This window comes from Nicotiana tomentosiformis, chromosome 7, assembly GCF_000390325.3.
Source record: "Nicotiana tomentosiformis chromosome 7, ASM39032v3, whole genome shotgun sequence".
Taxonomy (NCBI): domain Eukaryota; kingdom Viridiplantae; phylum Streptophyta; class Magnoliopsida; order Solanales; family Solanaceae; genus Nicotiana; species Nicotiana tomentosiformis.
The window spans coordinates 59365709-59391216 of NC_090818.1; the positions used below are offsets into that span (position 1 = coordinate 59365709).

At 38.5% G+C, this 25508-nt stretch overlaps 1 long non-coding RNA gene across 1 annotated transcript; it reads left to right on the forward strand.

The window, feature by feature from the left end:
* The first annotated feature begins 407 nt into the window (after positions 1–407).
* Positions 408–5700, forward strand: LOC117278884 (uncharacterized). Its single transcript, XR_011409754.1, has 2 exons — positions 408–717; positions 5440–5700. It is a non-coding gene; the product is annotated as an uncharacterized lncRNA (long non-coding RNA).
* The last annotated feature ends 19808 nt before the right edge of the window (positions 5701–25508 follow it).

Genomic DNA, 25508 nt, shown 5'->3' on the forward strand with positions numbered 1-25508 from the left:
TGTAGAATTCAATTTAGAATTGAATTCCATAAATGAGTTACATGTTTTTATTTTAAAATATTGACTAAGTTATAGAATTCAATTTAGAATTGAATTCCATAAATGAATTACATGTTTTTATTTTAAAAAGTATGACTAAGTTGTAGAATTCAATTTAGAATTGAATTCCATAAATGAGTTACATATTTTTATTTTAAAATATTGACTAAGTTATAGAATTCAATTTAGAATTGAATTCCATAAATGAATTACATATTTTTATTTTAAAAAGTATGACTAAGTTGTAGAATTCAATTTAGAATTGAATTCCATAAATTAGTTACATATTTTTTAAATATTTATCATAAAGCATGTGATTTGTATTTTTCAATGAAAATTATGTTTATATATATGTGTGAGTCCTAATTAAGAATTAGGGTGATATATCTTATACATATTGTAAAAACTAAGAGAGTTATTCTTGAGAAGAAAATTGCTTTGAGAAAGTAATAGTGCAATACAAAGCCAAGATAGAAAATACTAGTACAAAAAAATTATTTCTTGTTCTTTTACCTTTGAGTTGAGATTTTTGAGAAAAATTTCAACACAATATTTTCATTCAATTTGTTCACGGGATTTCATTGATCCAGGAGTTGATAGCAAGGATCAGTCTCGGTGTGGATACGCATAGAGTCTTCGCACTATCGAAGAAATTTAAAACGGGACTCTCTTCACCAGGTACATCTTAGATCCGATCTTTGACATATAAATAAATTTTAAACACGAAAAGTTCTGCCTAGGATTGTTATTGTCTTTCGCTGCGTGTTATGAACACTTATATGCAATCTTGCACTCCGTGCATCTTGATGAACAATTTAGGTTGTTAATATACTTGCCTCCACAACTGTTATCATTGTTAAGATGACTTATCATGTCCTCCTCTACTTGGAGTTTGGTGTTGTATCGATTGTGTATGTCATTCTAAGTAGTTGGTGGGAATTCCTGTAAACTTTTCTTCAATCTCCTAGTAGCTTCAGAGTTTCTTTCATTGAGATTTATAGTGAAGGCAATTGCTGCCCAATTATGAGGAACTTGAGGTAATAGCATTAGCTCTCTATAGAATCGACTAATGAATTCTCAGAGTACATCATTATATCCTTGTTATATTTTGAAGATATCTTCGATTCATTTTTCAAATTTTTGCGCTCTAGCGTGAGCCTTGACAAAGTTTTGGCAAGTTTTGCAAAGGAGCCAATTGAGGTTTCGGGAAGCAAGAAATGCCACGATAATGATCTCTTTGTGAAGGTTTCTCCAAGTTTCGTCACGAGTACTGACTCTATTTTCGATTTCGTTAAGTTGTTTCCTTTGATTCTGGTTGTATATGCTACGATGTGAACCCCGAGGATGTGATGTCTCGTCATACTTTGGGATATCCGGCATCTTGAACTTCTTTATAATCGGCAACGGAGCTACATTTTCTTTCCAAGGTTATTGCGAGTATTTATCCATATCGATTCCTTTGATTACGAGAGGAATTTTAGTGATTTGTTCCATAGTTCGCCTTGCTCGTTGATATATTTTTACAAGGTTAGAACTAGATTTTAAAAATCTGAATTATTAGGTGTACTTGAACCTTCCATTCCAGCGTCATTGGGAGTCCCACAGTGTCAGAATTGCAAGGCGTGTTAGTAAGATCAACCCTTGGTGATGTTGGCGACATGGCACTTACAGTTGCCGCTAAATTTATCATGGCTTTGTTAATTTGCTGTCTCTAGGATCTATGTGTGCTTATGAACTCCGCAATTCGAACATTTCGGATGTCTCTCATGCGGTTCGTTCTGGTGATAATTCCCTTGAACATCATGGTGGGGAATTTCTCCGGGAAGACAATCCATCAATTCTTAGAAATTAGTTACAGTTATTGTCGTTATGTCCAGTGGAACCATCCTCCACTTGGTTCTTCTCATTAGCATTAATGGTCGGCAAATCTCCGGCCATGTTGCTAGATTAAATTGATAGCAAATACAAAAGGAAAAAACTGTTAGTAACTTAGTATATTTAGATGAACAACAAAATTGCTCTAGCCCCACGGTGGGCGTTAAATTGTTTAACCAAAAATCTAATTCAAGAGTAAAATAATTAAAGTTATAATTGAGGACTAAAAGTAACAGATTCAATCTAAATAATAATTAGACGTTAAGATAAAATGTGAGACAAAATAAAGAATTATAGAGCAAAAAATAATAAGGGAGATGTTGTTTGATGATCACTTGAGACTTGAATGCCTGGAGCTTTATTATATAGATTTTATAAGACTGTCAAAAAATAAGGTTTTTCATATAAATGGTGGTTATGGTGAGTGCCAATCGTCCCTAAAATGAATAAAACTTTAGCTTTTATAGTGATGAATCCGGGTTGTCGTTTCTTTGAGTTGTGTTGTCGTTACACTCATTTATTCTGGTCATTTGAATCATTTGTAATAGCTGCTTTAGTACTGAATCTCGTAACTGTAGTTTTGATGATGAATCTCGGATACTCTGATGTCTGTTGATCTGTTATCCTTCTTATTCGCGCACTCCTTAATCATTTATAAATTCTCTGGATATTTGTCTTTCTTTCCGAGTCTTCTAGTTGATCCTCCAAGGAGTCTTCCGTCTATCTCCGGTTTTCTAGCTTCTCGGTTTATACTCTAGTTGGCGTGTAGGATTACTAATCAATTCTTGCCACATGTCCTCTTCTGAATGGTACACGCGTTAAGTTTATTTTTTTTTACCAATACAACAACCTCACCCCAACCATCCCTGATCTACCCCCACCACTGCACCCTCTGCCCTCGGACCTCGGCACCCAAATTCCAATCCCAACGGTCAAGATGTCAGGGTTTGAGGTTCATGGTCAATATTGGATTCGCGATCAGGGGTCAGGGTCGGGTTCGGAATAGGGGTCAAAGGTCAGTGGCCTAGATCCCGATCCTAATCACGACACCAACTCCTGACCCCGGACCAGTCTCCCACCGTCCAGCTCATCCCCCACCTTCACCAATTTCGTTTCCTATAGTGTTTGTGTAGATTATATATTTTTCAAAAAAGAAAACATCCCGCTAATTAATCAAATATCAAAAAATAAGTAAGAAAATCACATATTTTTCTAGAATTATTTTTTTCACACCAAACGAACCCTTAGTGGAAAATGACTTTCCTAGGGGCCAGGGAAGTTATTTTCCAGTCCAAGAAATGAGGCGCTATACTCCTGCTTCTCATTCGGTGCTACACTACTCTTTTAATTGTCTCCCAATCATTCCCTTACGCGTATGTAGTTTTTCAGTAAAACTATGGGCATGAGACGGAGTAAGGAATTTTGAATTTTGATGAATTGCAAGTGCATGGTTCGCAATTGTCCAAGTAGGCATGGATGTATTTTGTTGCTTGTGGTAGAGGGTGTTTGAATATACTGATATTACGCTTCTCCAATGTTCTAATATTTGCTGCCTTTAACATTGTTTCTCTTATAAAATAAAGACGGAAAAGTAAATAAATCGAAGACAAGTATAGAGGAAAATTGATATTTTTATTCAACTTCAAACTGATCTACATAATGAACTGAAAACTCATCTATTTATAGAAGAAAGGTAGCAGCTGCGAGGCTTTTATTGAGTTGCTTGTAAGCTATCTGCATGAGCTGCTTGCAACCTGGCTGTTTAATAAGAAGCTGCTGCAAAATATTTCATTGAGTTGTTGCAACCTGCCTGCATCACCTGCTTATAGATAAATTTCAATAGAGTACCAAACGGATAATCTTCTTCAGGAAGATTATCTATAGCAGAGTAATAAAAGGACATCCACATCTTAATTATTTTCATAACACTCACCCTTGGATGTTCATTAAAAGATATTGTGCCTCGTTAAAACCTTACTAAGAAAAATCCAGTGGGAAAAATCCTAGTGAAGGAAAAAGAGTACACATATTTATTAATACGTAATTCTAGCTGCCTCATTAAAAACCTTACAAGAAAAACCCCATGGGAAAAACCTTAGTTAAGTAAAAAAAAGTACAATGCGTATTTTACTCCCCCTGATGCAAATCTTGTTCCAAATATTTGAGTCTCCGCATTCCAATCTTGTATACCATTTTCTCAAAAGTTGAAGTTGCCAAAGATTTAGTGAACAAATCTGTTGGATTGTCACTTGAACGGATTTGTTGTACATTGATGTCACTGAAGATCATGTGTGTAGAATAATTTTGGTGAAATGTGCTTCGTTTTATCTCCTTTTAAAAATCCCCCATTTAATTAGGCTATGCATGCAGCATTGTCTTCGTATAAAATTGTGGATATTTTATCACATTCCAAATCATATTTTTCTTGAATAAAATGAATCATTGATCTCAACTATACGCATTCCTTACTTGCTTCATGAATAGCTATTATCTCAACATGATTTGAAGAAGTAGCAACAATTGATTGCTTTGTGGAGTGTAATGATATGATAGTACCTCCACATGTAAACACGTACCCAATTTGAGATCGAGCTTTATAGTGATCAGATAAATAACCAGCATCTGCATAACCAACAAGATATGCACTACCTTTGTTAGCATAAAACAAACTCATTCCAATGTCTCAGTGTAGGAGAAGAGTTATATCTTGCTAGTAAATTAACATAAAATACTATGTCAGGCCTTGTAGCATTAGCAAGATACATAAGTGCACCAATTGTACTGAGATAGGGTGTTTCAAGACCAAAGAGTTCCCTATCCTCTTCTGGAGGTCAGAACGGGTCCTTATTCGCTTCAAGTGATCGAACAACCATTGGTGTACTCAATGGGTGCGCTTTGTCCATGTAAAAGCATTTTAAGACCCTTTCTGTATAGGCAGATTGTTGTATAAAGATCTCGTCTGCTAAATGTTCAATTTGCAGTCCAAGACCAAGTTTTATCTTTACAAGATCTTTCATCTCAAATTCTTTCTTAAGATATTCAATTGCCTTTTGGAGCTCTTCTGGAGTTCCAACAAGATTTAAGTCATCAACATAAACAACAAGTATAATAAATTTTTATGCCATTTTCTTTATAAAAATACATGGACAAATAACATCATTTATGTAACCTTCTTTCAGCAAATATGTACTAAGACGATTATATCACATGTGCCCAGATTGATTTAAATCGTACAAAGATCTTTGTAATTTGATTGAGTACATTTCACGATACTTTGAACTATATGCTTCAGCCATTTTAAATCCTTCAAGGATCTTTATATTGACTTAATCAAATGAGTCATATAGATTATGACTTGCATTTAGATGGCATGACATCTTCATATGTCTGGACTACATGTCCGATCCTCACAATCATTTATAATATTGTGTACTATATTGTATCAAATATGTCGTCAACGATCATTTTGTATCGATTCCTAAACGACATAACTTGTTGAGATCTCATCACTTTCTATATTTTCAGGTACCTGAACTTCTTCTGGAGTTTCATGAAATGTTATGTCATGGGCTCTTCTAGAGTCCATCTCCTCCCCATTATGATCATTTTGATCATTTGCTCCTATCATTTTTCAAGGATTGTTACCTTTGGAACCGATTGGTTTACTACGCTTCATGCGTGCAGTAAACTTTATCCTTCAGGGACTCAAATTTTAATAGGAGCATTTGTAACTGAAATATTATATTTAATTTTGGATCAGCAAATGCTTCTGGTATTTGACTTGAATTATCTTCTAAGTGAGGATCATATTAATGATAATTCGATTCATATAGTATATTTTCCATCTCCCTAATGTTAGAAAAACTAACACATATCCCCAATCTTCCTTAGAAAACCTATCTTTGTGTATTGTGGTAGAGAAATTAATCATATACCACGCATCAAAAGTTATTAGATAGTAAAAATATTTGGTTTCTGATCCTAAACTAATTGTGAGGGGAGGATTGATCATATTTTGTTGGTCTGATGCATACAAGTGATGTTGTATGAAATTTAGAAAATCTTAGACCAACACATGAGGCTTTATTCTCATAAGAAATAGTTTAGCCATTAATAGGTGGTATTCAATGCTAAACTAGCTTGGATATAAACCAGCATCATCAAGATGGACTATCTTGATTTCATAATCTGAAAATTATGCTCTTAATTGAGAAAAGTGCCAAACTGCAGGTTGACAATAAACACACATGTAACCATCTCATATATGCATCTATAAGTGGTTCACATGATAGGTGAATGGGCCCATATTCACCTTTTATATATTCCAGAATTCAGGCGTCTTAGTCCCAACTTTAGCTGGTATAATCAATTTATTATGAGAACAAGCAACATAAGAGAATTCTTGAAGAATCTTCTAGATCTTTAGTATATGCTTATCTGAATTCTCAAATAGCTCATTTAAAAATGGCAAATGAAAATTTTAAGTTTATCATGGCATGTGCTATCTCTTAGTAAGCTTCTGGTTTACTATGGCATAAACATTTGCATTAGTAAACTTCTGATTTATTGTGGCTACTTTTGCCTCAGTAAAACTTCTGATTTACTGTGACTGCTTTTGTATTAGTAAACTTCTGGTTTACTGTGATACATGATATAGTACAAATTGAAGAATAAGGCGGTTCACTTCTCACATACATATTATTTCCACAGTAAAACTTCTGATTTACTGTGACTGCTTTTGTATTAGTAAACTTATGATTTACTGTGATACATGATAGAGTACAAATTGAAGAATAAGGCGGTTCACTTCTCACATACATATTATTTTACCCCTTATGATTGTGGAAACATGAAGATTTTCAATCTTTCAATCATTTGTAGTCCCAATATGATTGCCATTTGTATTAGTAAACTTCAGGTTTACTACAACATATGTTTTTACCATAATCATATAATATGAATGACATATCTATATATAAGCTCTCTAAAAAACTTCATTTATTATCCACAATCTAATATTTATCGGATACTGCTAGTGTCATATGTCTTCTAGACAAACATCTAGCTCTTCAGGAGTTGTTGATACATTTTGTACTATCAAATATTGCTCAGACACTTCTGCTATCATGAGAGAAAATTATAATCAAATAAAAAATATAAAGACAATTCTAAATTTATAAACGTCAGAAATCAAGAATTTCAATATTTTTACCACCAACTTTATGACAAATATCTCCTTCAGGGAGAAACGCCATTAACATATGAATATTTTATATCAAAGCGGCAACCACATGTAACGACCCGGCCGGTCGTTTCGAGAGTTATAGCTCTGTTTTCCCCATTTCTTCTTCCTTTTGTGTTTTTCAGCTATATTATGATATATCAGGTTAGTTGGTTCGTGTCCGGAGTGGTTTCGGAATGAATTGAGACACTTAGTCTCTTATTTAGAACCTTAAGTTGAAAAAGTCAACCGGATGTTGGCTTATGTGTAAACGGTCTCGGGTTTGAATTCGGATGGTTCCATTAGCTTCGTTAGGTAATTTTGGACTTAGGAGAGCGCCCGAAATATGATTTGGAGGTCCATATTGGAATTAGGCTTGAATTGGCAAAAGTTGGAAATTTAGCGATTTCGGTCGGCAGTGGAAAATTTGATATCGAGGTTGGAATGGATTTTCGGAAGTTGGAATAGGTTTGTGGTGTCATTTTTGACATGTGTGTAAAATTTGAGGTCATTCGGACGTGGTTTGGTTAGTTTCGGCATCGGTTGTCGAATTTGGAAGTTTAGAAGTTTTTAGGCTTGAATCCGAGGGTAATTTGGTGTTTTGATGTTGTTTTGAGTGATTCGAAGGCTCGACTAAGTTCGTATGTTGATATATGACTTGTTGGTAAGTTTTATTGAGGTCCTGAGGGGCTCGAGGTGATTCCTGATGGCTAACGGGAGGTTTGGAATTTGGAAATGCAGCTGAACTGCTGCTGCTGGTGTTTTTCCGCACCTGCGGAGATGGAGCCGCAAATGTGGACAAAGAGTACCTGGGATGAAACCACAGGTGCATAAGAGAGGTCACATCTGTGAGCCCGTAGATGCGAGGCTGAGTCGGAGATGCGGAATTGAGGAGTTGGTCGATTTCCGCAGAAGCGGAAAGGGATGCGCAGGTGCGCAATCGTAGGTGCGAGATTCGGCCGCAGAAGTGGAACTTGGGATTTTAAGTGAGTTCCGCACCTGCGATGGAAATTTCGCAGGTGCGGTATCGCAAAAGTGTAAAAGGGACCGTAGGTGTGGTTTCGTTGGGCAGAAGATATAAAAATGGGACTTCATAAATTTTGCTCATTTCCACCATTTTCAATTCGGACCTTGGAGCTTTTGGAGTGATTTATGAAGGAGATTCAAAGGTTTTCACATAGGTAAGTTGCTTGAGCTCTAATAATCCTAGCTATGGTGTTTTTCCATTACTTTCTCATCTAATTAGTGGGATTTAGGAGTGAAAATAGGGAGTTAGGGCTTGGGATTTTGGAGAGTGTAATTTTTTGAGGGACCAAATGATATCGGATTTTGATAAATTTAGTATGGGTAAACTCGTGAGTGAATGGGCTTTCGGATTTTGTAATTTTTGTTGGATTTCGAGATGTGGGCCTGGGGGCCAGGTTTGAGTGAATTTTGGGATTTGGCCTATAAATTGGTATTTTCCTTGTGGGATTCATTCCTTTAGCTTATATTGATCGTATTTTATTGCTCGTGGCTAGATTCAGGTAATTTGTAGGTCGGTTCGAGAGGAAATAGCATTTCGGAGTAGGAGTTCTACGTTGTTGAGGTAAGTAATAGTTTTAAATCTGGTCTTGAAGGTATGAAACCCGAAATTTGGTATAATATGACTGTTTGGAGGTGGCACCCATGCTAGGTGATGGGTGTGTGGGTGTACGCCGTGAGAGATTGAGACTTAGTCCGTCACGGGAGACTGTGAAGTCTAATAGCCTTTATTTGTGTTTATATGCATTCCTGTCTACTAGAACTTGACTATCTTTCATGTTAGAAATTATGCTTAGGCTATATTCCTGCTCATGGTAGTTATATTCAGTCATAGTGATTCTTGTACATGTTTACCTCAGTCTCTGCTATTTTTCCTGATGATATATTGTAACACTTTGATTTGGGTTGTTTTCCCTTTCTTTATTGAGAGTTATAAGACTAGAGAGGTTCATGACTGAGTGAGGCCGAGGGCCTGTTTGTGAGGTATTGTACCTAGCACGTGAGTTGTCCGTGCGGATTCTAATGTGATATGGTGGCACGTGAGTTGTCCATGCGGGCCTTGATATGATATTATAGAACGTGAGTTGTCCGTGCAGATTATAGCATTTGGGCTGTAGGAGCCCCTCATGAGTCTAAACACCTCCAGTGAGCGCAGGTACCTATTGAGCGTGTGCATTGAGGGCTGAGAGTTGAGTGTCGCGTTATTGAGGGTTTGAGTGATAGTGTCTGTGAGGTTTCATCTATTTCACTTTGTTGCTGCATTTAGCTGAAAATTGTTTAGCTGGAATTGGTAATTATTCAACTGATCTTTTACTCATGTTTACTCTTAACCGTGAAAATTATCAACTGAATTGTTCTGTATAGTTCGTCACTACTTCTCGATTCCTTATTTATTTCTGTTACTTACTGAGTTGGTTGTACTCATACTACACCCTGCACTACATGTGCAGATCCAGGTATGTTTGCGCACGGAGAATGTTGAGTCCAGGCTTGTTTGAGTTTCGGAGACTGCAAGGTAGCTTCCAGTGTCCGTAGGACCTTGTTACTCCTTCCACGTTTCTTTCCGTTTGTACTGATATTTATACATTGGCTATAATAGTTTTATTTACTTAGACACTCATGACTTGGTGACACCCCGATGTTTGGGGCTCGTTTTCCGCACTTTGTTACAAATTTGAGTTTAACTTTGATTTTATGAAAACTTTCTGATATGGAAAGCTTTACTTTATTTTATATCTAGTTTGGAAGTATTTTTGGGAAGGTCGGCTTGCCTAGTACCACCGATAGGCGCCATCATAACACGTTAGGTTTTGGGGTCGTAACGAGTTGGTATTAGAGCCTAGGTTACATAGGTCTCACGAGTCATGAGCGGGTTAGTAGAGTCTTACTGATCGGTACGGAGACGTCTGTACTTATCTTCGAGAGGCCGCAGAACCCTTAGGAAAATTTCACATTCTTGGATTCTTGCCATGCGAATCTGTCTGTTCTGGTAACTAAACACTTGTTGTTTTATTCTCTCTCACATATGGTGAGGACTCGTGCTACCGGTCAGGAGGGCCAGCCACCAGTACCACCAGGCAGGGCCGCGAGAGGCCGAGGTCGCAGTAGAGGCCGTGGTAGGGGCAGAGGTGCATCCCATACAGCAGTTAGGGTAGTACCTGCAGATCCACCAGTTAACCAGATCAGGACCAAATTCCAGTTGTTGATGCACCAGCTTAGGCACCACCTGTGCCTATTGTGATTCCAGGCGTTCATGAGGCCTTAGCTCAGATTCTGACCGTGTATACCAGTCTTGCTCATGCGGTCTCTATTTCGACCATAGAAGCCACTTCTCAGGCCGGGGGAGGTGCTCAGACTCCCGCTGCACGCACACCAAAGCAGGTGGTATAGGGATTCCAGACACCGGGGGCACCACCAGTCTAGCCGGTTGCATCTTCTCAGGATTATGTGGTTCTTGCTATGCCTGAGGATGATCAACGTAGATTGAAGATGTTTGGGAGACTCCAGCCTCCACCTTTCAGTGGCATAGAGAGAGAGGATACCTAGGACTTCTTGGACAGGTGTCGGAGGATACTCCGTACAACTGATATTTTGGAGACTTGTGGGGTCTCATTCACTACTTTTCAGTTTTTTGGGGCTGCACTCAGATGGTGGGAGACTTACGAGAGGCGTAGGCCTGTTGGCATAGCACCCCTTACTTGGAAGCAGTTCTCCGTAGTATTTTTGGAGAAGTTCGTGCCTTAGTCCCGCAGAGAGGAGCTGCGCAGACAGTTTGAGCAGCTTTGCCAGGGTGATATATCTGTGACGTAGTATGAGATCCGATTCTCAGAGTTGGCCCGTCATGCTATCTGGTTGGTTCCCACGGACAGTGAGAGGATCATGAGGTTTATAGATGGTCTCACTTTTCAGCTACGATTGCTTATGACCAGAGAGAGGGTGTCTGGTGCTACCTTTGATGAGGTTGTCGACATTGCTCGGCAGATTGAGATGGTTCACTGTCAGGAGAGGGCTGAGAGGGAGGCCAAGAGGCCTCGTGGTCAGGGTGGATTCAGCGGTGCTCCTTCAGGGGGTTAGTTCCAGCATGGTAGAGGTCGTCATTTCAGACAGGCTCAGTCAGCTCGGCCATTTCACTGTGGTACATCATCTGGCCATGGTTCTCATAGTCATCAGCAGGGCCAGTCATCATTCAGTGCACTACCAGCGCAAAGTTCTCATCATGCCCCGTCCTCTCAAATATCCCAGGTAGTTCTTTTGGGCATCAGGAGTAGCAGTTTCGTTAGAAGAGGGGTTGTTTCGAGTGTGGAGATTTTGGTGACATTATGAGAGATTGCCCTAGGCTATTGGGTGGGACTCCATAGCGGAGTACTCGGCCGATGGCACCAACACCCATTCCTCCACCACCCGCCCAGCCAGCCAGGGGTAGAGCTCAGCCAGCTAGGGTGGAGCCCAGTCAGCTAGGGATCGCCCGAGATGGGGAGGCAGATCAGGGGGTGGCTAGGCCTGTTTTTAAGCCCTCCCTGCCAGACCAGATACTATTGCTTCAAATGCTGTGATTACAAGTATTGTCTCAGTTTGTCACAGAGATGCCTCTATATTATTTGACCCTGATTCCACGTATTCATATGTTTCCTCGTATTTTGCCCATTATATGGATATGCCCCGTAAGTCTTTAGTTTTATCTGTTCATGTATCTACTCCTGTGGGCGATACTATTATTGTAGACCGCGTATACCGGTCATATGTAGTGACTATTGGGGGTCTGGAGACCCGAGTGGACCTTTTTCTGCTCAATATGGTTGACTTTGATGTGATATTGGGTATGAATTGGTTATCTCCATGTCATGTTGTTCAAGATTGTCATGCTAAGACCGTGACGTTGATGATGTCAGGGATGCCGAGGTTTGAGTGGAGCGGTTTTATAGACTATGTTCCTGGTAGAGTGATTTCATACTTGAAGGCTCAGCGGATGGTTGACAAGGGTTGTCTATCCTATTTAGTTTTTGTGAGAGATGTTAGTGCAAAGACTCCTGCCATTGATTATGTTCCGGTGGTACGGGAATTTTTGGATGTGTTTCCTGCAGACCTACCGGGCACGCTGCCTGGCAGGGATATTGATTTCGGTATTGATTTGGTGTCGGTCACTCAGCCCATTTCTATTCCACCGTATCGTATGGCACCGACGGAGTTGAAGGAGTTGAAGGAATAGCTTTAGGAACTTTTTGATAAGGGGTTTATTCGGCCTAGTGTGTCACCTTGGGGTGCACTGGTTCTATTTGTAAAGAAGAAGGATGGTTCCATGAGGATGTGCATTAATTACAGGCAGTTGAACAAGGTCAAAGTCAAGAAGAAGTATCCTTTTCCTCGTATTGATGATTTATTTGACCAGCTTCAGGGAGCGAGGGTATTCTCCAAGATTGATTTGAGGTTCGGTTATCACCAGCTGAAGATTCGGGATTCAGATATTCTTAAGACAACTTTCAGGACCCGTTATGGCCATTATGAGTTCTTGGTGATTTCGTTTGGGCTGACCAATGCCCCAGCAGTGTTCATGCATTTGATGAACAGTATGTTCCAGCCCTATTTGGACTCATTCATTATTGTATTCATTGATGACATCCTGGTGTACTCTCGTACCCAGGAGGAGCATGCTCAGCATTTGAGGGTTGTATTGCAGAGATTGAGGGAAGAGAAGCTTTATGCAAAGTTCTCCAAGTGTGAGTTTTGGCTCGGTTCAGTAGCATTCTTGGGGCACGTGGTGTCCAGTGAGGGTATTCAGGTTGATCCGAAAAAGATAGAGGTGGTGCAGAGTTGGCCTAGACCATCCTCAACCATGGAGATTAGGAGCTTTCTTGGTTTGGCGGGCCATTACCATCGCTTTGTGGAAGGATTTTCATCTATTGCATTGCCCTTGACCAAATTGACTCAAAAGGGTGCTCTATTTGGGTGGTCGGATGAGTGTGAGGAGAACTTTTAGAAGCTCAAGACTGCTTTGACCACGGCTCCAGTGTTAGTTCTGCCATCAGCTTCAGGATCTTACATCATGTACTGTGATTCCTCGAGGGTATGTATTGGATGTGTTCTGATACAGGAGGGTAGGGTGATTGTCTATACCTCGCGCCAGTTGAAGGCCCATGAGAAGAACTATCTTCTCCATGATCTTGAGTTAGCAGCCATTGTTCACACCTTGAAGATTTGGCGTCATTATTATATGGGGTTCATTGTGAGATCTATACTAATCACCGGAGTTTGCAGCATCTGTTTAAGTAGAAGGATCTTAACTTGCGTCAGCGGAGATGGTTAGAGCTTCTTAAGGACTATGATATTACTATTTTGTACCATCCGGGGAAGGCCAATGTGGTGGCCGATGCTTTGAGTCACCGGGCAGAGAGTTTGGGGAGTTTAGCATATCTCCCAGTAGCAGAGAGACCCTTGGAATTAGATGTTCAGGGCTTTACAGGCCAGCTTAACAGATTGGATATTTCGGAGCCGAGTCGGGTATTGGCTTGTGTGGTCTCCAGGTCTTCTCTCTTTGATCGTATCAGGGAGCGTCAGTATGATGACCCCCACCTGCTCGTTCTTCGGGACAGGGTTCAGCGAGGTGATGCTAGGGATGTGACCATTAGTGATGACGGCGTGTTGAGGATGCAGGGCCGGATATGTATGCCTAATGTAGATGGGCTCATGGAGTTGATTCTCGAGGAGGCCCACAGCTCGCAGTATTCCATCCACTCGGGTGTCGCGAAGATGTACCAGGATTTGAGGCAGCACTATTGGTGGAGGCGGATGAAGAAGGATATAGTTGGGTTTGTAGCTCGGTGTCTCAACTGTCAGCAAGTTAAGGATGAGCATCAGAGACCGGGTGGCTTGCTTTAGAGATTAGAGATCCCAGAGTGGAAGTGGAAGTGGATCACCATGGACTTCGTAGTTGGGCTCCCACGGACTTCGAGGAAGTTCGATGCTATTTGGGTTATTATTGATCGGCTGACCAAGTCCGCGCACTTCATTCAAGTTGGTACTACTTACACTTCAGAGCGGTTGGCTGAGATTTATATCCGAGAGGTTGTTCGCCTGCATAGTGTTCCAGTTTCCATCATTTCAGATAGAGGTACTCAGTTTACATCACAGTTTTGGAGGGCCGTGCAGCGAGATTTAGGTACTCAGGTTGAGTTGAGCATAACTTTTCACTCCCAGATGGACGGGCAGTCCGAGCGTACTATTCAGATATTGGAGGACATATTGCGCGCTTGTGTCATTGACTTTGGGGGTTCATGGGACCAGTTCACGGAGTTTGCATATAACAACAGTAACCAGTCGAGTATTCAGATGGCTCCATACGAGTCTTTATATGGGAGGAGGTGTAGATCTCCGGTAGGATGGTTTGAGTCAGGTGAGGCTAGGCTCTTGGGTACAGACTTGGTCCAGGATGCATTAGATAAGGTAAAAATGATTCAGGAGCGGCTTCGCACAGCGCAGTCTAGGCAGAAGAGCTACGCGGACAAGGAGGTCCGTGATGTGTATTTTATGGTTGGGGAGAATGTTTTGCTGAAGGTATCACCCATGAAAGGTGTTATGAGGTTTGGGAAGAGGGTCAAGTTGAGCCCACAGTTCATTGGGCCTTTTGAGGTGCTTCAGAGAATTAGGGAGGTGGCTTATAAGCTTGCCTTGCCACCCAGCTTGTCGAGTGTGCACCCAGTGTTTCATGTTTTCATGCTCCAAAAGTATATTGGAGATCCGTCCCATGTTTAGGACTTCAGCACGGTTCAGTTGGAGGGTGATATGACTTATGATGTGCAGCCGGTGGCCATTTTGGATCGGCATGTTCGGAAGTTGACGTCAAAGGACATAGCTTCGGTGAAGGTGTAGTGGAGAGTTCAGCCTGTGGAGGAGGCCACTTTGGAGACCGAGCGAGAGATGCGGAGCATATATCCACACTTATTTGAGACTCCAGGTATGTTTCTAGACCCGTTCGAGGACTATCGTTTGTTTAAGATGGGGAGGATGTAACGACACGGCCGGTCGTTTCGAGAGTTATAGCCCCGTTTTCACCATTTCTGCTTTCTTTTGTATTTTTCAGCTATATTATGATATATTGGGTTAGTTGGTTTGGGTCCGGAGTGGTTTCGGAATGAATTGAGACACTTAGTCTCTTATTTAGAACCTTAAGTTAGAAAATTCAACCGGATGTTGACTTATGTGTAAACGGTATTGGGTTTGAATTCTGATGGTTCCATTAGCTTCGTTAGGTGATTTTGGACTTAGGAGAGCGTCCGAAATGTGATTTGGAGGTCCGTATTGGAATTAGGCTTGAATTGGCGAAAGTTGAAAATTTGGCGATTTCGGTCGGCAGTGAAAAATTTGATATCGGGGTCGGAATGGATTTTCGGAAATTGGAGTAGGTTCGTGGTGTCATTTTTGACATGTGTGTAAAATTTGAGGTCATTCGGACGTGGTTTGATTGGTTTCGGCATCGGTTGTCGAATTTGGAAGTTTAGAAGTTCTTAGGCTTGAATCCGAGGGTAATTTGGTGTTTTGATGTTGTTTTGAGTGATTCGAAGGCTCGACTAAGTTCGTATGTTGATATATAACTTTTTGGTATGTTTGGTTGAGGTCCTGAGGGATTCAGGGTGATTCCGGATGGCTAACGGGAGGTTTGGAATTTGGAAATACAGTTGAACTGCTGCTGGTGGAGTTTTTCTGCACATGCGGAGGTGGAGCCGCAGGTGCGAGTTCGCAGGTGCGCTTGGGGAGCCGCAGATCTGGACAAAGAGGACCTGGGCTGGAACCGCAGGTGCGTAAGAGAGGTCACATCTACGAGCCCGCAGATGCGAGGCTGAGTCGCAGATGCAGAATTTAGGAGTTGGTCGATTTCCGCAGAAGCGGAGAAGGATGCGCAGGTGCGCAATCGTAGGTGCGAGATTCGGCCGCAGATGCGGAACCTGGGATTTTATGTGAGTTCCGTACCTGCGATGAAAATTCCGCATGTGCGGTATCGCAGAAGCGTAAAAGGGACCGCAGGTACGGTTTCGCTGAGCAGAAGGTATAAAAAGGGGACTTCGTGATTTTTGCTCATTTCCACCCTTTTCAATTCGGACCTTGGAGCTTTTGGAGTAATATTTGAAGGGGATTCAAGGGTTTTCACAGAGGTAAGTTGCTTGAGCTCTAATAATCCTAGCTATGGTGTTTTTTCGTTGTTTTCTCATCTAATTAGTGGGATTTAGGAGTGAAAATAGGGGGTTAGGGCTTGGGATTTTGGAGAGTGTAATTTGAGGATTTGAGGGACCAAATGACGTTGGATTTTGGTAAATTTAGTATGGGTAGACTCGTGAGTGAATGGGCTTTCGGGTTTTGTGACTTTTGTCGGATTTCGAGATGTGGGCTCAGGGACCAGGTTCGAGTGAATTTCAGGATTTGGCCTATAAATTGGTATTTTCCTTGTGGGATTCATTCCTTTAGCTCATATTGATCGTATTTTATTGCTCGTGGCTAGATTCAAGTATTTTGGAGGCCGGTTCGAGAGGAAAGAGCATTCCGGAGTAGGAGTTCTACGATGTTGAGGTAAGTAACAGTTTTAAATCTGGTCTTGAGGGTATGAAACCCGAAGTTCGGTATAATGTGACTGTTTGGAGGTGGCACCCATGCTAGGTGATGGGCGTGTGGGTGTACACCGTGATGGATTGAGACTTGGTTCGTCCCGGGAGACTGTGAAGTCTAATAACCTTTATTTGTGTTTATATGCAATCATGTCTACTAGAACTTGATTGTCTTTCATGTTAGAAATCATGCTTAGGCTATATTCCTGCTCATGGTAGTTATATTCAGTCATAGTGATTCTTATACATGTTTACCTCAGTCTCTGCTATTTTCCCTGATGATATACTGTAACACTTTGATTTGGGCTATTTTTCCTTTCTTTATTGAGAGCTGTGAGACTAGAGAGGTTCATGGCTGAGTGAGGCTGAAGGCCTATTTGTGAGGTATTGTACCTTAGCACGTGAGTTGTCCGTGCAGATTCTGATATGATATGGTGGCATGTGAGTTATCCGTGCAGGCCTTGATATGATATTATAGCACGTGAGTTGTCCGTGCAGCACGTGAGTTGTCCGTGCGGATTATAGCGCTTGGGCTGTAGGAGCCCCTCATGAGTCTGATCACCCCTAGTGAGCGCAGGTACCTATTGAGTGTGTGCATTGAGGGCTGAGAGTTGAGTGTCGAGTTATTGAGGGTTTGAGTGACAGTGTCTGTGAGGTTTCATCTATTTCACTTTGTTGCTGCATTTAGCTGAAAATTATCTGGCTTGAATTGGTAATTATGCAATTGATCTTTTACTCATGTTTACTCTTAACTGTGAAAATTATCAACTGAATTGTTCTATATAGCTCGTCACTATCTGGATTCCTTATTTATTTCTGTTACTTACTGAGTTGGTTATACTCATACTACACCGTGCACTACATGTGCAGATCCAGGTGTGTTTGCGCACGGAGACTGTTGAGTCCAGGCCTGTTTGAGTTTCGGAGACTGCAAGGTAGCTTCCAGCGTCCGCAGGACCTTGTTACTCCTTTCACATTTCTTTCCGTTTGTACTGATATTTAGACATTGGCTGTAATAGTTTTATATACTTAGACGCTCATGACTTGGTGACACCCCGATGTTTGGGGCTCGTTTTCCGCACTTTGTTCCAAATATGAGTTTAACTTTGATTTTATGAAAAATTTCTGATATGGAAAGCTTTACTTTACTTTTATATTTAGTTTGGAAGTATTTTTGTGAAGGTCGGCTTGCCTAGTACCATCGATAGGCGCCATCACGACACGTTAGATTTTAGGGTCGTGACACCACATAGTCATTACATCCTTTAGGAAAATATACATGAGTTATTATTTTCTTCGGGGTAGTTAATAACAACTAATCATAATATATCAATGTGGTTGTAGTAGAAAGTATTCTTGTAGAATGATTTTTCCTTAGAATGATACTTAATAAAATTATCCAAGATATTTTACGTATAGCAGGTACGTGTAGCAATAATTTTTATGCTACAAAAATAATATTTATATCCTTTATGATCCTACCTCTTCAGGAGGTGAGTTGTGGTATTTTTTTCATTCATTCCAGGGAATGAAAATGTGCTTCAAAAATAACTTTGAATAGCTCATTATTTTGTTTAAGCACAGAAAGACACTCTTCAAAATATTTTCCTAATTCAGGAGAAAATTTCAATTGTGTTACTTCTTCAGGAGCAAATTTAAAATACGAAATATTGAGTATATATTCTCTCAATCATATTAACTCTTCTGGAGGTGAATTATAATATATTCACATCAAGAGCGCTTTCATATTTACGGCTTTATTAATATTATCACATTCAGTTCATGGAATGGATTAATATTTATCAAAAGTTCTCTTCCTTCAGGAGATAGAACATAATTATCTGAACGTGCAATTAATCACACCAAATTGTATGATGTCTTAGAACCTCTTTACGATAATGCTACTTCAGGAGCAAATCGAGGCATGCATGTAATATAAAGAATATTTCTCTAGTTTATCTTCAATTGTAATCATAAAAAGCCTAAATTATCACTTCTGGTGGTCATAGACATATACCACTTCTGGTAGTTAATAAAATTTAGTTACAATGAGATATACGAAATAAAACTACTTTTGTTGGTTATATATTTCTTACAAACTCTATTGGAGTTTAAGTGGATCTAACAATGTTATCCACTTTGTAACCTTTTATTAAGATAACTAGGATGACAATAAGCACAAAATAGCTATTGTATACATATACGTAGACCCCAATCGTTTACCACATAAAAACTGGTGTGTCTCGCGACCATATAATAACTTAAGTAAATCAATTGTTCTTTCCAATTTCACGAGACCACATCCAAGTAAAACGACATCTGCATAGTTAGTTGGCTAGAAAGACAGTAATTAATATACAAGATAAACATATATTTAATCAAGCTCAAAAGACATAAAGAACATAATTTAATAGTAGTACACTAGTACTCATCTCAAGAATACCAGTAGGACATCGCAGGTGTTCAGAGAAACGGAATTTATAACAAAGACTAATCAATTACTTCACTTGAGCTGTAGATGGTGACAACGCGTTCATCATAGTCAGGTACTGTTTCTCCAATTCTGATTTTTGATTTAGTGTCCAACCTTAATTGTTTAGCAATTTCTCCTCCTTTACCTATAGTCTGACTGAGAATGAGACCGCTTCCCATAACTATCCCGTCGACCAGCCATAACAAAATATGGACAAAACACTCGGGAGTAAATTGCTAAGGGATACGAATCTAGAGATTATTGTATGTGTCTTTGTGTGGATGTGTGTTGATAAATATCTAGGGTTTTTGACCTCGTCTCGTCGTGCTGATAACGTGTTATAAAATAAAAATCGTAAAGTAAATAAATCCAAGACAAGTATAGAGAGAGATTGATATGTGTATTCAACTGCAAACTGATCTACATAATGAACTGAAAACTCATCTATTTATAGAAGAAAGGTAGCAGCTGTGAGGCTTTTCTTGAGCTGCTTGGAAGCTACTTGCATGAGCTGCTTGCAACCTGCCAGTTTAATAAGAAGTTACTGCAAATTATTTCATTGAATTGCTTGCAACCTGCCTGCATCAGCTGTTTGTAGATAAACTTCAATAGAATACTAAACGGATAATCTTCTTCAAGAAAATTATTTATAGCGGAGTAATAAATGGACTTCCACATTATAATTATTTTCATAACAGTTTCTTCAAATTTTCAAGCATTATATTGTGATATTTCTCGTTCTTAGTGAACCTTCTTGTCTTTTATTACGGGATATGGAATTTGAATTGGATTAGTCATTTGGTATTAAGATGGGGCTTAAGAAAAAAGGGTTGGAGATATAAAATGAAGCCACGTGTAGGAGCTAAGGTTGGGGTCCAGGGTCCGTTAAATGGGAGGGTAAATTTGTTTAAACAAGTAATGGTGGTTAAATAATATCGAAAAGTATAACAGAATATATATATATATATATATATATATATATATATAATGGGAAAAAATTGTGATCTAAAACTTTATGTTATAAACTCCTACTCGGTACTCTCTCTCTCGTAATCTGTAGACTCGTGTTATTACTATATTAACAAAATTATGGACTGAAATTACCCCTTATATACTTTATATATATATATATGCGCAAATATAGCTCTTTTCCGTAGTTTTGAAGTACTGTTGAACCAAATCTTCTTTCTCAAGAAAAGGACAACCATTTTCCAAACAAGCCAATTCAAATGAAACCCTGCTTATCCATTCTTTTTGTGATGCAAATATTGTCCCTTTTTCATGCCAAGAATTATATGAAGGTAAATATAAACACTAATTATCACGTATAAGCAAGAAAAACACTTCAAATTGTAAATCAATCCTCAAAGAGATGGCTTAGAACCAATAATTCATTATCTAATAGATTTTTCATAGTATTGTTGTCTGAGGATGGGAAAGGAGCGGCCCAAGAAGTGAATGTAGGGCTAATATTTTTCTAATTATCATTCACACACAGGATTTGGAGATTTATCATCATATGACGTAAAAATGGCGTGGGTAGCCATTATTTAAGGTGGTATTTATTTTTTATCCAGCAACTAATGTTGAGCAAAAATAGCTATTACTCTATTAAAATTAATATGAAAAGATATTTTTACCCTTTCTTTATTTTTTATCCAGCAATTCTAATGTTGAACAAAAATAGTCACTACTCTATTAAAATTAATATGAAAAGACATTTTTACCCTTTCTTCTATCTCTTTTCTTTTCCAAACCCTTTATCAAAATTTCAAAACCCACGCTTCTCTCTCCAGAACTCCATCTCGTTACTTCTCTACCTACATGCAGCAAGTCTTTGTCATCTTCTATGCATCGAATATAATAAATTTCATTCTTGAAGGGAAGATAAGCCATATCACAGGAGAAATTTCAGTCCCGAAGATTACAGCTGTGTCGGCACTGGGTTTAATCCTGAGCTCACATCCTTTGTCTAACTTCATCTGTACTCCTTTTTCATCTTCTCTGCAACGAACTTGTCGACGTTTTTCGTAAATCAAATTGTATGTTTTCTATTTTGCTTTTATGCATTTTTCTTTTTGTATATCTCTAATTCAGCGATTACATTGGGTCATAATGTTGTGTTTGTGATCAAGTATGTGCGTCGTAGCAGTAAAAGTAAAAATATCCAAAATAATGATTATAGCTTGATTCGCTGAGGAATAAGAAGTGGATTTTCTGAGAAAGTTATTGAGAACCTTTTGGTATTGAATTGTGTTTGAGGTTCAATCAATATATTGATTATGTAATATGCAATCAGAGTAGTTCAGTCATTGAGAATTTTGGCTAAAGATAAATTTGTATGCTAACTGTTTTAGGAATTTTGCTAAATACTTGTATTCTTAACTGTGCTTCTATTAAAGATGCATCTAATTAGGTCCTGAATTTTTATTTTTTAGTTTAAATATTAAGGATATTTCAGAAAAATAGTCTGAATGTTTACATTCTATTTCCTTCTTTGTAGTGTGCTAATAGAAGGAGATCATATTTTCGAGTTTGATGATTTGCGTAATTTGATGAGCTATTGTAAAAGAGATTTTCGGTATAAGGAAACAATACAAAGTTTCTTGTCGAACACGCAATGGAAGAAGTTGACAAATGGTGTTTTCGAAAACTTTTTTCGATTGTAAGGTATGAAATTCTGTGGCAAACTTATTCATTGTGTGTTGCTTTCTGAAATTGTAAGCAATGACACGAATTCAATGACATTCAAGGTTTTTGATCATCAAGTGAAGTTTACACGTGAAGCCTTCTAGATAATTACTGGGTTGAAATGTTCTTGTCACGACCCAAAATCCCACCTCAGGTGTAGTGATGGCACCTAGTCTCTAAGATTAGGTAAGTCGATTTCAATTTCATTTCAATCCATTTTATTTATTTAAACCAACAACAGAAATAATTACAAATATAACAACCACCCAAGATTGGTAATACTGAGTCACGAACTCTAAGTGGACACATGTAATGATCGCAAGGATCGAATATACAATACTGTTCGAATAAGAGTTGGCAGTACAATAAAATAGAAAAATTTTCAAGGGACTACGACGACCAAGCAGCTCTACCTTGAATCCTTGCGATCAACACACTAACTTTGCCCGAGTCCGATATCTCCAATACCTGGCTCTGCACAAAAAATGTACAAAAGTGTAGTATGAGTACACCACGGACGGTACTCAGTAAGTATCAAGACTAACCTCGATGGAGTAGTGACGAGGTACAGTCAAGACACTCACTAGTCAAATAACCTGTGCAATATAGCAGTATACAATAGTACTGAAAAATAACTAGCAATAATAGCTTCAAAAATCAACCAGGGATATAAACAGCAAGGCAACAAGAACACCGTAATTATTACTCAAACGAATAAGGAACATAAGTACAACCAATTAAATAAGTCCTTCAAATATAAATCTTTCACATATAATTCTTTCGAATAAATACCTTTCGAATATATTTCTTTCAAATAAATATCATTCGAATATAAAATTCTTTCAAATAAATATCTTTTAAATATACTTCTTTCAAATAAATATCTTTCGAATATACTTCTTTCAAATAAAAGTTACTCTATGACACCTCATTTCATAATCATAAAACACGGGTCTCAACCCACTTTCATATTTTTGTAACACGGGTCTTAGCCCACTTTCATATTTTTACGGCACCCCGTGCCCATATTTCTATTAAATTGTACGGACAACTCACGTGCCAATAATAAAAATCATCATACTTTCCCCGGCACCTCGTGCCCGCATTTCATATTACAGTTGGACGGACATTTCACATGCCAATAACATAATCATTATATTTCTCTGGCACCTCGTTCCCACATTTCATATTACATCTGCACGGATAATTCATGTGCCAATAACATAATTTATCCAGCAATAGCCACATGCTCACAATTTCAACATAGATCAGACTATTATCAAGTTTACCGAAACAACGAGACAAGTTGTACAAGATATAAAAATAAACACAAGGAAAATCACAACATCACATGAAACTTTCCAACGCAATAACCCCACATCATCATATAAGCATTATCAACACAGTAACCTCACATCATCACATATCATCCTTGACAATAGCTACATTTATCTCTTCTATAGCCACCATTATCTCTCCTATAATAGCCTCACTTATCCCTCCGCCCTGACAATATCAATAGCCACCCTTATCGCTCCTATAGCCACCCTTATCTATCCTATAATAGTCTCCCTTATCCCTCCGCCCTGATAATATCAATAGCCACCGTTATCGCTCATATAGCCACCCATATAGCTCCTATAATAGCCTCACTTATCTCACCGTTTGATAGCCTCCCTTATCACTCCTCCCAGATAATATCCCAACACATATAACAACAGTGAAATGTCACCCTTATGCCCGCATAATGTCAACAATTAGATATCACCCTTATACGATGCATAACAGTAACCAAAATCACACAACAATTCACACAGAATATTATCATAATAGCACATCATCATTAACTCGTATTTACAAATTTTCCGTAGATCACAACCATTCCAAAGGTATAATAAAGTTAATTAATTTCACAACAGATAGTCTACCGCTCAACACAATGTATATAAAATCTCAAAAACAATCACAAGGATGGGAGAATAACTCATTATAGGACAACGCCTTCTATAATCCAAATTTTAGATAAATATATAAACGCCTCAATTTAACTTATTTAATTATAATATGCACAACATCTTAACAAAATATTCGGGAATGAACAACTCTACCGAATAATATTTCACAATTTGGCACTTTGCCTCAATATGATTCACGGCCTTTATAATTCAATACCAAGTTTTTAACAACATGAACTGAAAAGTAATTCATCAAGGAACAATACCTCTTTTAAATCACAACATCGTAACATAATAGATTTATTCATCTTATTAACTAAATTTCCCATTTCAATTATCTGTAGATAAAATCAATAATGAAAGTACTTTCCATAAAAATGGCAACTCAAGCAAACACAGAGTTCACATAAAAGTCAAATGGCAATCACACCAAATTATCATATAAAATACAAACTCGACAAACAAGGAATGAGGCATGATAAATCAAGGATATACTAAGTTCCGTCAATCTTCTAATTTAATACATAAGGGAGTCTACGAATTTCAACATATATAATTTACACATATAAACCAAGAATGCACTCGTCACCTCGCGTACATGGTTTTCAATTACACAATTTTCATATAAGACTCAATGCCTAAGGGGTAATTCCCCCACTCAAGATTAGGCAAGATACTTACCTTTTTGAACTTAGGCCAATATTCCAAAATAGCTTTCTTACATGAATTGACCTCCGGACGACTCCAATATTTCTTGAGCCTTCCTTACATTACTACGAGGTTCCGAAAATCCTAGAAACTTCAATCTATTTAGAAACATAACAAAAGTGAACCATAATTAGGAAAGTTTTCATGGTTTCAGCTCATTTGAGCATTTTATCAAATACTAGGTGTGCAAATTTGGTTTCAAGGTTCTTTTACAAGATTTCCTTCATTCCACAATCCAATATTTACTTATTTGATCTCAAAAATCTTCCCACAAACCTTATTAGTACAAGCATATATATATATATATATATATATATATATATATATATATATATATATATATATATAATACTCTTATACCTAAGAATCATACTCTCAATCACCAATCTTTTACCCCCAAACTCGAAATTGAAGACTAGGGGTTGAATCTTACCTCTTAGATGAAGATCTTGTGATTAGCTTCCTTGATTCTTGAAGATTGGATGATTAGAATATTAGGTTCCCTCCTTATCTCTCTAAAATGCTCTTACCTCTCTCTAAAACCCTCAGAAAAACACCCCAAAATAAGCCTCAAATGCTATTTATTAAAATGGGGTCGGGTTATGAAAATAGAAAAATTAACCCTCCGAAATCAGGTATGCGGTCGCATAATGGACCGTAGAATGGGTATGAGGGCCGCACAATTGATCGCAAAATCAGTGCCCAGAACTAGGCTGTTCTGGTCCATTCTGCGACCAGTTTGCGATCGCAGAAGTTTTCGCATTACGATTTTGCGATCGCAGAATCGCATTTTTTCAACCTTTGGTAATTTGGTCATAACTTCTTATAGAAGTGTCCAAATGACAAACGGTTTGAAGAGTTAGAAACTAGACTCAAAGATCTTTCATTTTATAGGTAATACACTTTATAAAACTTCGTATCATGAGAGTTAT